Genomic DNA, 13294 nt, shown 5'->3' with positions numbered 1-13294 from the left:
TTGTAGAAGGCGAGAGTTTGGATAAAGTGATATAGATGATGTACGAGACAGAAACCCAAAGCAGCTATAACGCTTTTGTCATTATACATAATTGCAAGTAATGTGTATTGTAACATTGGTAAATATACAGTTAAATGTATTTTTTCTGTTGGCTGTAATTGTAAATGCCAAATGGACTGATAAGGGTATGATCAGCAAACTTCACATCTCGTTGAGGCTTTTTCCTGTTTACAATACTTAACCCAACCTATCCTGACTTTAAAATGCCATTATTTTTAATTTTTTTAAGTTAGAACTTTAAATATGATCAGTGCTGTGACCACTGTTGGACTGCTGCTGGACTTATTGTTGACTAAAGCACAATTAGGCCATGATGACTTCTGCAGAGCTTCTTTCCCCGTCTTGTTCCCCGTACCAGCTGTCAGCTTTAGCCGAATGCCCCGTCCACTGGAGTACGAGTCTGGATTATCTCTGTTCTCCTGACAGCAACATGGAAGTGGCCTGAGCATTAGCCTTTAGCTCCTGTATTTCTAAAGTAGTGTTGGTAGTTCATCTCAACTGTTTTGCTACTTCATGTCACAGGGTCAAATATTTTTTAAGAAGTGCTACTATCAAGATTATAGAGCATCTTCCTCCTCAAACATCAGATTATAGAGCATCTTCCTCCTCAAACATCAGATTATAGAGCATCTTCCTCCTCAAACATCAGATTATAGAGCATCTTCCTCCTCAAACATCAGATTATAGAGCATCTTCCTCCTCTAACAACCATATTATAGAGCATCTTCCTCCTCAAACATCAGATTATAGAGCATCCTCCTCTATAATCTGGTTGTTAGAGGAGGAAGATGCTCTATAATCTGATGTTAGAGCATCGTCCTCCTCAAACATCAGATTATAGAGCATCTTCCTCCTCTCACATTCCCATTATGGAGTCTATAATCTGGATGTTAGATTATAGTGGAACTGGATGGTGGAACATGTTCTATGGTATAGCTCTACGATATGGAGCACGTTCCATCACTAAACCTTGTTTGTGCATGCGCCTGTCTTCTCCGTTTGGGTGTATATCTGTGGTAGTTACAGTGCCACCTATCGGCCCGGCATATGTACTGCATCGTTGGGAGTAGTTTCATGGTACCCGTGGATGGCAAACCTTTTAAGTGACTGGGAGAAAAAAAAGATGGTTTTGGCTGGTGTGGACCTAGAGTTGGCTGAGGGTTATTCTCTGTTCACTGTAGCTTTTTTCTGTTGCTCTTTGGTTGGTCGTTTTGGTTTGAATATGTTGGGCCTTGCACCCCACTGTAGAGAAATTGAATATATTCTAGAAAGTGGATATATTAATGGTAATTTCTTCTTAACATCTCTGTTTGCTTAAATGCATCTAAAGCCCTATTCACATGGGATTAGTATTACCTAGGGACCAATGATGATTTGTAATAATTGTGGAAGATGTCTGTGATCTTATCCCTTATGAATCCACCATGTCTGTAATTTGCAAATTAAAACTTCCATGGCAATTTACGACCATATTTGGCCAAACACTGACGTCCTGTGATAATACTAGTCCTGTGAAAATCTGTACCTCAGTGATCAGGGGTATTCTAGTTGTTTTGTTTTTTAATCATGCAGCCTTTTGTCTTTTTTCCTGGTTGAGTAATGGAGGCTGCAGTGGAAATTGACAGGATTTTAGGTGCCAATGCAGGAGTAGGGCTGTACACAACAGGCCTATGGACCATTGGCACTAACGTCGAAATGAGACCACGGAGAGGGAGGACATTGAGGAGGACGACCTGCAGAGCAGCAAGCGGTGAGACATTGTTTCTAGGCAGATCTTTCAACAGGCTGAACACAAACTTCCTGACGGGCCGTCAGGATGACGGCGCTGCTCACTGATCTCAAGTTAGGCTGCTGTTTTCAGCAGCTCTGCTCCGTCTCTGGAACTCATTATTTCCTCAACTGAGAAACCTGGAGTTATTCCCTCACTTCAAATCTCAACTTAAAACATAACTGCTCAAATTGCAGATTCCATCTGATGCCATATGTCCTGTATCTTGTATTGTCTCTTGTATTGTTTTTACAGTTTTAACTACTGACTGTACAGTGTCCTTGAGTGCTGAGGAAGGCGCCTTGAAATAAAATGTATTATAAGATACCCCCAATAAAAATAAATAAGAAGCAGGTTGATTTACTGTACTGTCTGTTTTAAAGGAACAAAGAGAAATAATTGAAATGTTTGTTAATGCTTCAGTACATCTAAAATGAAGGAAAACACGAGTATGTTTTGGTTATATGGGTATTTTTGTATTCATTGGTGCACATCTACATTTCTGCTTTATTTCCACATGTATTTATCAGCATATCAAAATAGTTTTACTTTATTCATTCTGGGTTTTTTTTCCAATTTATTTTTCTTACATTTAAATCAAAGCAAAATTGTAGAAGTGTGAACATAATTGCTACTAAATACATCAAGTAAATAAATACATCCAGAATATGAGCTAAACAGCAAAATCATATAAATAAATAAATTGTGAAATAATTACTTAAATGTGTCAATTGGAATTAAAAACATGTGCCATTAATGAATCTAAATGAATTAAGAGATATTTCACTAATTACTTCATGGTCAGATGTTGCATTACTTCATGAATTAATTTAATCCATCTAACTGACCCTAATTCATCAAGCAACACCAAACCATGGAAGGAATTGGTATTGTATTGAACTAATGACCAAGTTATGTTTCTAATTCCCATTTTATTTAATGAATGACACAAGTAATTATTTAATGATGTTTCCATTTCATTTGAGCACATTTAGTCTTCTATAACAATAATGGACAGAAATATAGTTAAAAGGAAACCTTTATTAAACTATGTACTATAATTGTCTTATCGCTGTGCAGCTCTGTTATTTCTGTGTACCTAAATGTTTACATTTGAATGCATCATGTCATTTTATTTACCTTTGTGTAAGAGTATTTTACTGAGCTGACCTCGAACGCATCACATTGATCCCAATCCGACTATAATCTGCTGAATTCATCAGGTATTTCAACACTGGAGTACCATTTTTAACTCGCGGGACTGGCTGAGTTTGGATGCATTTTCCGCGTTGGATGGAGGATATTATTTAATGTATTTGTATGTATTTCCTTTATGTATTTGTGAATGTGAGCTGGTGACTGCCCGGCCGCCCCAGACGCGCATCAACTCAGAATGGTTTGTGATTGGTGTATGACCGCTACGGTCGTCATCGGAAGTGGGAGTGGCCTCCATTCACATTTAAAGAGTTCCCAGTAGCATCTAACACACGAGTGTTGGACAGAATCTCCACTTCTTACGCTGCGTCGACAGAATCCAGGACTATATTTCACTATGACCTAGCACAAACTGTTAGAAGTAAGAGACAGACGGCAGAGCGGGTCAGCAGTGACTCCTCTGGATAAAACAGAAAGAAGCAACCGAGCAGCAGCATGAGGTCAGTCTGCTTCTACAAACACTTCTTACAGAAAGCGGCTCTTCTGTTCAAACAGCGTTCGGGGATGGATCTCATGCAGACAAGCAAACAAATACATGAACTGTAGAGCGCGCAGTGAATCTGTTTCCCGTTGTGCTTTTCTGCTCTTTTTGTTGACATCGTGAAGATCCGTGTCGCTGAACTTTCCCCAGCATGACAATCCGTCTACGTGCTGCTCTGTCACAGATGAGTCGGATCAAGTTAAGTTCAAACAATAGACACTCTTTGTTTAGTGACTGTATTTCATACACTCCCTTTGGTATTCAAATGTGATTGGAATTATTTGTCCAAGTGAAACTTCTGGACAAAAACACTATTTGTGTCAAAAGAACTCCCCTGTGGCTTTTTGCTGCAAAAATGTAATACTTTTTTTTTAAGGTAGGATTCATATCTATTTAAATTTTACTTTGTTTCAGGAGAAAAAAAAACTTGAACAAAGAAAATTACAAAGCTGAAACTTTGTTTTTTTGGTGAAGGCACACTATCCCCAATAAATATATATAAATACATCTTTTATATATTAAAAATCACTGAGAAATATCAGTGCCAGGTTTTCATATTGTGCAGTTGTAAATATTGTCACCCACCTTATCACTATTTGTCTTTTTGAGATCTTAGTGGGACTGCAGTCTGCCCACACTTCTTCTTTTCAAATGGAAGTAGGAGTTAAGATGATGTGTAGTTCTGCAGAGCGTGACCTGGTGCCTGCATGGACAACCAAACGCACAGGCGGGTGCAGAAGCAGATCATAAACAGCTTTTCAAAACTGCCGTTAACGTAGAGTGATTGATGTCACAAGCTTAGAATTAATGGGACGAGATAATATATACATATATATGGAAGTTTCACAATTTGAATTCCACTGTAGTTTAATTTAAAAGCAAGTTTAGTTTTTTTTTTAAGCAAACTCTATTACTATGGCAAGGCTCAACAACATTATTGCTTTTTGCAGGTTCCACTAATATCATACAGCTCTACCTTAAATTTAAATTATTTTAGTTTCAATCTATCATGTGAAATTCATTCGGAGTTTCAAGCAGTTAAGCACAAAAGACAGCATTAACAGAATCCAGTTTTCATAAATGTGATCTTATATTTATTCCATAACCAGAGTTTGTACACGCAGAAACATTCTGAAAGAGTTACGTTTAACTTATTACTTGAACCTTGTGCTGGTAGGGTTAGGGTTAGGTTTGGAACATGAATTTAAAAAGGCATTGGCAACAGACTCTTTTTTTTTTTTTAAAAAACAATGTACTGCAATTTACCAAAGAGCAACTAATTAACCCCAGAAAAAATTGGAAATAAAAAAGTGTATGAAGTAAGTGATATGAAATAAATAGATGTGTCCCCAGGTTTTAAAGGCAAATACAATTGAGAATTCCTCATAGTGTGTGTAAATATATCTATCTGATGATTAATGTGAAGTAGAAAGTGTAGGAGAGTAGGAGACCAATGTTTCTTTTTTAGTTTGTTTCTGGAAGAGCCACTGCTGTTGAGAAATGGTTAGGGTTAGGTTTGGAACATGATTTAAAAAGGGGGGCATTGGCAACAGACTCTTTTTTAAAAAAAAAAAAACAATCTACTGCGATTTACCAAGGAGCAACTAATTAACCCCAGAAAAGGTTTTTTTTTAAATAAAAAGTGTAAGAAGTAAGAGGTAAGAATTTGAATGGATGTGTCCCCAGGTTTCAATAGCAAAAGTAAAATAAAATAAATTAAATTAAAATTGAGGATTCCTCATAGTGTGTGTAAAAGTAGATGTATCTGATGATTAATATGAAGTAGAAGGTGTAGGGAAGTAGGAACCCAATGTACTTTTTAGTTTGTTTCTGGAAGAGCCACTGCTGTAGGGAAATTTCCTTTTGTTGGGCAATGGCTCCCTCTTGAGGATGTGAAGGAGCATAGGAGGAGGAAATATTACAAACAGCCCGGATCCTGATGCGCTGAGGATTAAGGTGAAAGGTTCATGGAGGAAGAGTGGGGGGAGTAATTGAAAGGAGGAGGGGGGGGGGGGGGGGGGGTGGTTAGGGTTAGGGTTAGGTATGGGGAGTGGGGATGGTTAGGGTTAGGAAGGGGAAGGGAGGGGGATGGGTTAGGGTTAGAGGGTTAGGGTTAGGTTTGGGACAATGGAGAGAAAGGCACGGGCAACAGTACACCATATTTAAAAAGTGTTTCCTTATGATATTTAAAATACTTCAGTCCTTTTAAAAGAGGGTAGTGTCACCTCGGGTGTTGTAAAAAGCGCCATATGCTTTAAAAGAGGTGGGTTCATCCATATTCTCCCAAGTGATTGACTTAAAAGGGAAAATAAGAGACTTGGACGTTTTTACAATTAAAAGTAAGAAGTAAATACATAAGAAATTAAAGTAAGATAAAAGAGACATCACCCAAATTAAAATTGAACTCCGGATCCTAAAACAGTCGACGTTTGCATGGTTGTTTAAAATTGATAAGTTACTGGGGAAGGGCTGAAACAAGGAGGAAGGGGGGGGGGGTTAGGAGAGAAAGAGGGGATGTGGTTAGGTTTAGGATGGGAAAGGGGGTTGGGTTTTAGGCAGGGGGAGGGGGTTAGGGTTAGGTGAGGGGAAGGAGGGTTTAGGGTTTAGGAAAGAAAGGGGGGAAATATGGTTAGGTTTAGGGTAGGAATAGGGGCTGGGTTTTAGGTCGGGGGGGGGGGGGGGTTTGGTTAGGGTTAGGGTTAGGGTTAGGTTTGGGACAAAGAAGAGAAAGGCACGGGCAACAGTACACCATATTTAAAAAGTGTTTCCTTGTGATATTTAAAATACATAGGTCCTTTTAAAAGAGGGTTGTTTCACCTCGGGTGTTCGTAAAAAGCGTCATATGTTTAAAAGGAGGTGGGTTCATCTATATTACCCCAAGTGGATGACTTTAAAAGGGAAAATAAAAGACTGACGTTTTTACAATAAAAGGTAAGAAAGAAAGAAAAAAATTATTAAAAAAAAAAAATTAAATTAAGATAAAAGAGATATCACCCAAATTAAAATTGAACTCCGGATCCTAAAACAGTCGACGTTTGCCTGGTTTTGTTTAAAATTGATAAGTTACTGGGGAAGGGGTGAAACAAGGAGGAAGGGGGGGGGGGGGGAAAGGGGGGGGGGGAAAGGGGGGGGGGTGGTTTGGAGAGAAGGGGATGTGGTTAGGTTTAGGATGGGAAAGGGGGTTGGGTTTTAGGCAGGGGGAGGGGGTTAGGGTTAGGGTTAGGGTTAGGGTTAGGGTTAGGTTTGGGACAAAGGAGAGAAAGGCACGGGCAACAGTACACCATATTTAAAAAGTGTTTCCTTGTGATATTAAAATTACTTCAGTCCTTTTAAAAGAGGGTAGTGTCACCTCGGGTGTTGTAAAAAGCGCCCTATGTTTTAAAAGAGGTGGGTTCATCCATATTCTCCCAAGTGATTAACTTAAAAGGGAAAATAAGAGACTTGGACGTTTTTACAATTAAAAGTAAGAAGTAAATCCATAAGAAATTAAAATAGGATAAAAGAGATATCACCCAAATTAAAATTGAACTCTGGATCCTAAAACAGTCGACGTCCGAAAACTTGTTTAAAACTGATAAATTACTGGGGAAGGGGTGAAAAAGGAGGGGGGGGGGGGGGTTAGGAGAGAAAGAGGGGATGTGGTTAGGTTTAGGATGGGAGAGGGGGTTGGGTTTGTAGGCGGGGGGGGGGGGGGGGGGGGTTAGGTGTAGGTGAGGGGAAGGAGGGGTTAAGTTTAGGAAGGGAAAGGGGGGGGGGGGGGGGGGGGGATGGTTAGGTTTAGGGTAGGAATAGGGGTTGGCTTCTTAGGCCGGGGGGGGGGGGTAGGTTAGGGTTAGGTAAGGGGAAGGAGGGGTTAGGGTTAGGAAAGGAAGGAGGGAGGATGGTTAGGTTTAGGGTGGGAAAGTGGGTGAGGGGGTAAGGAATTGGGGGGAAGAAGGAGAGAAGAAGGGGAGTAAATCATTTTTTATTTATAAAAAAGCTAAAATTATAAAATACGGAACGTCGCTGAGTATATTGAGTATGTTTTTTAAAATTGTCTGAGTTGCGGTGAGGTTAAAAGCCCCCTACATTGAGCTGGTGGGGTTAGCCGTGTGCTCAGGTGGCGATATTTAGTGCCCCTGGGTTGCAGCGTGCTGGGGAAGGAGTCCGTGTGTTGTGTGATCCTCATCCCTCGCCGGTCTGGAAGGTCCGTGCTAACCGGGGTTGTTGGTGGCACCCTGCCTGTTCGTCTTTTCCCGGTGTCCATCTGGGTTAGTTTGGGAGCCTGGGAGGTCTCGGTAGGCCGGGGGGGAGGATCCTCTGCGTCTAACCCCACCTGGACTGCCTCAGGGAGTGGTACTTCAGAGCTCGGGCCAGTCCGGGATGGTGGGGTGGGGGGATGTTGGTGGGTTCCCCGTCGGCGCTGTTGTTCCCCTCCTGCCTTGCTCTGGTGGTGGTTTGGGATGGCCTCTGGAATGGCCCCCCTCGGGCTTGGTTGTGGTGGTTCGGGTTAGGGTTAGGGTTAGGGTTAGGGTTAGGGTTAGGTTTGGGACAAAGGAAAGGAAGGCACGGGCAACAGTACACCATATTTAAAAAGTGTTTCCTTGTGATATTAAAATTACTTCAGTCCTTTTAAAAGAGGGTAGTTTCACCTCGGGTGTTCGTAAAAAGCGTCATATGTTTAAAAGGAGGTGGGTTCATCTATATTACCCCAAGTGGATGACTTTAAAAGGGGAAATAAAAGACTGACGTTTTTACAATAAAAGGTAAGAAAGAAATAAATAAATAATTAAATTAAGATAAAAGAGATATCACCCAAATTAAAATTGAACTCCGGATCCTAAAACAGTCGACGTTTGCCTGGTTTTGTTTAAAATTGATAAGTTACTGGGGAAGGGGTGAAACAAGGAGGAAGGGGGGGGGGGAAAGGGGGGGGGGGGGTGGTTTGGAGAGAAGGGGATGTGGTTAGGTTTAGGATGGGAAAGGGGGTTGGGTTTTAGGCAGGGGGAGGGGGTTAGGGTTAGGTGAGGGGAAGGAGGGGTTAAGGTTAGGAAAGAAAAAAAGGGGGGGGGTATGGTTAGGTTAGGGTAGGAATAGGGGCTGGGCTTTAGGTCGGGGGGGGGAAATTGGTTAGGGTTAGGAAAGGAAGGAGGGAGGATGGTTAGGTTTAGGGTGGGGAAGTGGGTGAGGGGGTAAGGAATTGGGGGGAAGAAGGAGAGAAGAAGGGGAGTAAAATATTTTTAATTTATAAAAAAGCTAAAATTATAAAATACGGAACGTCGCTGAGTATTGAGTTTTTTTATTAAAATTGTCTGAGTTGCGGTGAGGTTAAAAGCCCCCTACATTGAGCTGGTGGGGTTAGCCGTGTACTTAGGTGGCGATATTTAGTGCCCCTGGGTTGCAGCGTGCTGGGGAAGGAGTCCGTGTGTTGTGTGGTTCTCATCCCTCGCAGGTCTGGAAGGTCAGTGCCGACTGGGGTTGTTGGTGGCCCCCTGCCTGCTCGTCTTTTCCAGGTGTCCCTCTGGGTTAGTTTGGGAGCCTGGGAGGTCTCGGTAGGCCGGGGGGGAGGATCCTCTGCGTCCAACACCACCCGGACTGCCTCAGGGAGTGGTACTTCTGAGCCCGGGACAGTCCGGGATGGTGGGGTGGGGGGATGTTGTTGGGCTCCCCGTCGGCGCTGTCGTTCCCCTCCTGCCTTGCTTCGGGGGTGGTCCGGGATGGTCTCTGGACTGGCCCCCCTCTGGCCTGGTTGTGGTGGTTCCTCCTTCCTCTGCTGCGGCTCCTCGGTGCGGCTCCCCGTTGTTTGAGGTGGCCGCTGGTTCTCTTCCTGTTGAGGACTGGAGGCCGGCGGAGTGGAGGGGGCGTTTGCTGGGATGGGGGAGTCCGGCCAGAAGTTGGATACTGTTTTTATTGTATCCAGGGCCATCTGTATAGAGAGAGTGGTGAGACGTGGGCCAAATCTTTTTTTTGCTGTGGTTTGTGCTGCCTGCCAGGCTAGTGGTCTAAACGGTTGGAGCTCTTCAATTACTGTACTTAAATCATCCATGCTGTCGTTATAATGTTGATTTAGTATTTTTAGGTTCTGCTCCATCCACTGAATCGTGTTCTGTCTGATCAGGTTTTTGATTTTATCATTTGGGCAGGCCGGTTTAATGAATTCTGTCAGTTGTTCGGTTTTCCTCCTCATTCCTGGTGGAATGGTATTGTTCTCCAAGGCTGCCTCCATAATATTAGAGTGGTGCATGAGTTGGATGTATTTGAAATATAACCTTGTGCATCTGCGGTGTGTAAAACTGTCGTCTGTTCCCACTGATTGCTCAGGGCCCCGTGGTCCGGGTGGAGATTCCCTGTGGCCTCCCAGCTGGGTGGGCTGAGCCGTGCGGCAGTTGGTGCAATAAAACGCCATGGGGGTGATATCTCTCAAAAAAAGAAGAAAAGGGTTTTTTGTGTTAAAGGTTTTCTTAAAAACAGAGAGGTGATAAGAAATTAAAATAAGGTTTTTAATGTAATGATTAAAATATTCTGCTCCAGTAAAAGCTACTTCCTCTCTTGTTTAAACAAGGAAAACTAGGAATAATAAAGCTTAAAAGTGGATTTAAATTATCAAAACAAATTTAAAAACCAGGGAGAGGAGAGAGGAAAACAGGAGATAAATTTTTAGAAACGGAAGTAATTAAATTAGACTCTTCTGCTCCCGGGATCTAAAAAGCAGGATTGGATAAAAGTTGTTAAAACCCTTTAGAAAGAAGGATGATTGTGTCCCGGAGGGGTTCAATCAAGGTGCCAGTTTGCTGCCAACCTGCCAAATTACCGTGCTTGCAGAGTAGGCCCAAAGCCTGCAGAGTAGGCCCAAAGCCTGCAGTCAGTTATCCTGAGGATCGTCAGGTTTTTGCAAGGCTGCGGCTGAGTGGTCCTTTTGTTTGTAGCCGGTTTCCTGGTTGGAGGTTGGAGCTGTGGTCTTTAAAAAGTCGTTGTATCCATCCTAAAAAGGTCCCATTCTGAGCTCAGAATAAAAAAAGTCTAAAATTGCAAATCCTTTAATCCATAAAATACTCCATAAAAACGAAAGAGGAGAGAAAAAAGGTTTAAAAAGGCCCGACGTTTCGCCTATCCGGCTTCTTCAGGGGCAAGGTGAGTCTGCATGTGTTGCTGGCTGTTTTTGAAGGTCTTCTGGGGGTGGTTTGAGGAAGTGGGAGGGGCCTGGACAGGAAGTTTGTCCTCTTACTCCCTTCTGTAGTCCAGGTGCCTGTATGCCTTGGTAGGTTTGAAGTTGGCTCCCTCTAGTGGTCACCTCATAGATTGCCCCTCTGGAAAGAATCAGAGCCTCAAAACAAACTGACTGAATAAAGGAAGGAAAGAGAGTTTAAGAAGAGAAATATAAAAGGTAATTAAATATCTGTAGGTTAAAAACACTTATTTATAGTGCTGGCTCTGGCAAGGTTAGGTTTGGGACAAAGGAAAGGAAGGCACGGGCAACAGTACACCATATTTAAAAAGTGTTTCCTTGTGATATTAAAATTACTTCAGTCCTTTTAAAAGAGGGTAGTTTCACCTCGGGTGTTCGTAAAAAGCGTCATATGTTTAAAAGGAGGTGGGTTCATCTATATTACCCCAAGTGGATGACTTTAAAAGGGGAAATAAAAGACTGACGTTTTTACAATAAAAGGTAAGAAAGAAATAAATAAATAATTAAATTAAGATAAAAGAGATATCACCCAAATTAAAATTGAACTCCGGATCCTAAAACAGTCGACGTTTGCCTGGTTTTGTTTAAAATTGATAAGTTACTGGGGAAGGGGTGAAACAAGGAGGAAGGGGGGGGGGAAAGGGGGGGGGGGGGTGGTTTGGAGAGAAGGGGATGTGGTTAGGTTTAGGATGGGAAAGGGGGTTGGGTTTTAGGCAGGGGGAGGGGGTTAGGGTTAGGTGAGGGGAAGGAGGGGTTAAGGTTAGGAAAGAAAAAAAGGGGGGGGTTAGGGTTAGGGTTAGGGTTAGGGTTAGGGTTAGAGGGGTTAGGGTTAGGGTTAGGGTTAGGGTTAGAGGGGTTAGGGTTAGGGTTAGGGTTAGGGTTAGGGTTAGGGTTAGGGTTAGGGTTAGGGTTAGGGTTAGGGTTAGGGTTAGGGTTAGGGTTAGGGTTAGGGTTAGGGTTAGGGTTAGGGTTAGGGTTAGGGTTAGGGTTAGGGTTAGGGTTAGGGTTAGGGTTAGGGTTAGGGTTAGGGTTAGGGTTAGGGTTAGGGTTAGGGGTTAGGGTTAGGGTTAGGGTTAGGGTTAGGGTTAGGGTTAGGGTTAGGGTTAGGTTTGGGACAAAGGAGAGGAAGGCACGGGCAATAGTACACCATATTTAAAAAGTGTTTCCTTGTGATATTAAAATTACTTCAGTCCTTTTTAAAAAGAGGGTAGTTTCACCTCGGGTGTTCATAAAATCGTCATGTTTAAAAGGAGGTGGGTTCATCTATATTACCCCAAGTGGATGACTTTAAAAGGGGAAATAAAAGACTGACGTTTTTACAATAAAAGGTAAGAAAGAAATAAATAAATAATTAAAAACAATTAAATTAAGATAAAAGAGATATCACCCAAATTAAAATTGAACTCCGGATCCTAAAACAGTCGACGTTTGCCTGGTTTTGTTTAAAATTGATAAGTTACTGGGGAAGGGGTGAAACAAGGAGGAAGGGGGGGGGGAAAAAGGGGGGGGGTGGTTTGGAGAGAAGGGGATGTGGTTAGGTTTAGGATGGGAAAGGGGGTTGGGTTTTAGGCAGGGGGAGGGGGTTAGGGTTAGGTGAGGGGAAGGAGGGGTTAAGGTTAGGAAAGGAAAAAGGGGGGGGGGTATGGTTAGGTTTAGGGTAGGAATAGGGGCTGGGTTTTAGGTCGGGGGGGGGGGGAATTGGTTAGGGTTAGGTAAGGGGAGGGAGGGGTTAGGGTTAGGAAAGGAAGGAGGGAGGATGGTTAGGTTTAGGGTGGGGAAGTGGGTGAGGGGGTAAGGAATTGGGGGGAAGAAGGAGAGAAGAAGGGGAGTAAAATATTTTTAATTTATAAAAAAGCTAAAATTATAAAATACAGAACGTCGCTGAGTATTGAGTTTTTTTATTAAAATTGTCTGAGTTGCGGTGAGGTTAAAAGCCCCCTACATTGAGCTGGTGGGGTTAGCCGTGTACTTAGGTGGCGATATTTAGTGCCCCTGGGTTGCAGCGTGCTGGGGAAGGAGTCCGTGTGTTGTGTGGTTCTCATCCCTCGCAGGTCTGGAAGGTCAGTGCCGACTGGGGTTGTTGGTGGCCCCCTGCCTGCTCGTTTTTTCCAGGTGTCCCTCTGGGTTAGTTTGGGAGCCTGGGAGGTCTCGGTAGGCCGGGGGGGAGGATCCTCTGCGTCCAACACCACCCGGACTGCCTCAGGGAGTGGTACTTCTGAGCCCGGGACAGTCCGGGATGGTGGGGTGGGGGGATGTTGTTGGGCTCCCCGTCGGCGCTGTCGTTCCCCTCCTGCCTTGCTTCGGGGGTGGTCCGGGATGGTCTCTGGACTGGCCCCCCTCTGGCCTGGTTGTGGTGGTTCCTCCTTCCTCTGCTGCGGCTCCTCGGTGCGGCTCCCCGTTATTTGAGGTGGCCGCTGGTTCTCTTCTTGTTGAGGACTGGAGGCCGGCGGAGTGGAGGGGGCGTTTGCTGGGATGGGGGAGTCCGGCCAGAAGTTGGATACTGTTTTTATCATATCCAGGGCCATCTGTATGGAGAGAGTGGTGAGACGTGGGCCAAATCTTTTTTTTGCTGTGGTTCGTGCTGCCTGCCAGGCTAGTGGTCTAA

The sequence above is a fragment of the Lipophrys pholis genome (genome assembly GCF_963383615.2).
Source record: "Lipophrys pholis genome assembly, chromosome: 9".
NCBI classification, from domain to species: domain Eukaryota; kingdom Metazoa; phylum Chordata; class Actinopteri; order Blenniiformes; family Blenniidae; genus Lipophrys; species Lipophrys pholis.
Note: the sequence above shows the minus strand (reverse complement) of the source record.